At 43.1% G+C, this 2683-nt stretch overlaps 1 non-coding gene across 1 annotated transcript; it reads right to left on the bottom strand.

Annotated features, from left to right (window-relative positions):
* Window positions 1–920: 920 nt before the first annotated feature.
* Window positions 921–993, bottom strand: TRNAI-AAU. The gene has a single exon. It is a non-coding gene; the product is annotated as a tRNA-Ile (tRNA).
* Window positions 994–2683: the final 1690 nt, after the last annotated feature.

Below are 2683 nucleotides of genomic sequence, written 5' to 3'. Positions count from 1 at the left end.
TCCCAGGGGTTGGCAATGTCTGAAGACAATCTGGGTTGTCACAGGTGGCAAGAAGAGGTGCTGCTGGCCTCTAGTGGGTAGACGCCAGGGATGCTGCTTAAACATCCTATGATGCACAGGACAGCTCCCACAAGAAAGAATTGTCCTGTCCAAAATGTCAGTAGTGCCTCAGTTGAGAAACCTTGCACTACACTGAACTGCCTCAGTGAAACCAAGTGTGGGAAGAAGCAGGCTCAGAGCAGACCCACAATAAATGGTACTTCGTTCTCAAAGTTCACAGGTTGCAGCCCACAGAAGACAAATCACTCAGTCTCCAGTTTCCTTCAGCAGCTCAAGTTTTATTTTTAATGGTTCCCAGCTGCTTGGCATCTCTGTCTTGGGAGTTCTTGTCTTTGTGAGACATGCTGACAGTTATCAAGAGTCAGGGCAAAAGTCTCCTTGGGAGAAGTCCAACTTCCCTGAGATCTGGCAAGTTCAGACATTCCACACAGAATGCACACCTTCCCAAGAAGCCTCCTGGCCTCTGACCTCACGGCATGCTCGATTCTGGTGAAAGCCAGGTTTTGTGCATGAAGCTTCTCCTTTGAAAGAACTGACATTTCTCACCCTTTGTATGGAAGGCCTAAGGCTTGCTTGCCACTGTCACTGAGTTCTTGACATGGACACTAGCATGGTTCTGGTCTGAGCCAAGGAGAAACATAACAGATGACCTGTCAGCTGGTGTCCCCAAAACTCCTTGCATACTGGGCACTTTGGATGGGAAGCTTTGAGACCATGGCTTTACTACTGACCCACTGGGTTACCTTGGGCAAGTGCCTGAACTGACTTCTTTCATTGTCAACATGAGGGCCTCCTTCCTGCTTTATATTCTTTTTCTAGGGGGTAGGGGGTGGGAATTAGGTTTGTTTATTTATTTTTAGAGGAGGTACTGGGGATTGAACCCAGGACCTCATGCATATTAAGCATGCACTCTACCACTTGTGCTATACCTGCCCGCCTGCCCTCTTGGGCCCTTCTTCCTGCCTTATAAAGCTTCATGGAATGACTTTGGGCAAGTTGACTTCAGGGGTCTTTTTATATATAAAAGAGAACTAGAAACAAGAAGGTAATGACAAATTGAAAAGGTGCTGCTTTGCACGCAGAGGGTGCGGTGATTTAGCGTTTCGGATTTTCTTTCCTTGTAATCTCACATTTCTTCCTGCTTCAGCAATGTAGAGTAGAGTTAAGTCAAAACAGAGTTTTCAGCAGTAAAGGACTTGAATTTTTGTTGAAAGCTTGCTTACAGCCTTGCCTTGGTCTTGATACCCAGTGCAACATTTTCTCACCATGAGCTCAAGGAAGTTTTACTTAAAATGTTGGCCAACAGTAGGCAGCATAAATCGGCTCTGGAGACCCAATGGCAAACAATGAGCTATTATATCCACCCTGGCATAGGAGCAGAAACAACTGGCTTCTCTGAGGCCTAAAGAAAAAATTGATTTCAGTTAGAATGTTACCTGAGATTTATGAGCTGAGGGGAATTTGTTCCTTCTTAAAGCTGACATCATGCATGTGTACTTCTCTCCAGCCACATTAAGTTGTATGAATTAAACATGTATAACTTTTTGTATGTCAATCATACCTCGAAAAAATGTTTTAAAAAAAAAAGCTGACACACATAGGGCTTTAGATGGAAGAGTCTTTTGCCTCTCTGGGGGGTGGGTGAGTGGGTGGATGAGTGAGGGAGTCCATAAGAGGACCTTTTGCTCTCTGGTTCACATGATAGGAGGATGTTTGAAGAACTCTGAAGAATTGGCAATTTACACTTCTCATCAGCCCTGACATGGTTCAGGGCTTTGAATTTCATGAATAAAACTGACAACTTGGCTAGGGTATGGAGCTAGTATGGCAAGGTGTGACTACTGCCCTCTGCTACAAACCTGGAATCTTCTTCGATAAAACATAAGAGGGCGGTAGAGCCAATGATAAACTCCTTCCATGGGTTTCCTTTTCTGAACCAAATTTGTCACCTAAACTGGTCTTAGAAGCCATGTCTGGTGAGATAGCATCGTTATATCACAGAAATGAAAGAAGTCACGTCTAACTGAAACACTGACTACAGGCAAAGAGCACCCTCCTACCTGTAGGGGTTCAGTGGGTGCAAACCCTCCCTACATTACTCAGGTGTAGAGTCCTCCTCTCACATTTTAGTTGCAAAGTTGACATGCAAAGTGCCAAACTGAAAGGCTCTAGATGTTCAAAAGTGAGATGAAGTCCAGGCCAGCTAACAGAAATAATACCGTGTTCCATTAGATGAACTTGACTGTACATAGCATACTGGAGTCCTCTAAACGTATTTAGAGAGTTATGCATTGGATGCCTCAAGGTGCTGTGGTATTTGCAGCAGGCCTTATCAGTTGCCTGAAATAAGATAGCAATAAAAATAGTAGCAATTATAGCACTTATTGTATACCAGCACCATATAGGGTCCTTTATTTATAATTCTTTTAACAACCTGAAAATTTAATATTATTTGCCTTTTTTCATGTGAGAAAAAGGAGATCGAGAGTAGTTAACTGACTACAGATGATTAGTTAGTGGTGAAGCTAGAATTAGAACCTAGGTCAATATGTTTTCAAAAACAAACAAACAAACAAAAAACACATGCTTTCTGTTATTACCTTCAAATGAAACCTGTGTAGTT

The sequence above is a fragment of the Camelus ferus genome, chromosome 4 (genome assembly GCF_009834535.1).
Source record: "Camelus ferus isolate YT-003-E chromosome 4, BCGSAC_Cfer_1.0, whole genome shotgun sequence".
In the NCBI taxonomy this organism is placed as follows: Eukaryota; Metazoa; Chordata; class Mammalia; order Artiodactyla; family Camelidae; genus Camelus; species Camelus ferus.
The sequence above is the reverse complement of the archived record's forward strand: the minus strand, read 5'-3'. Positions and strand labels throughout refer to the sequence as shown.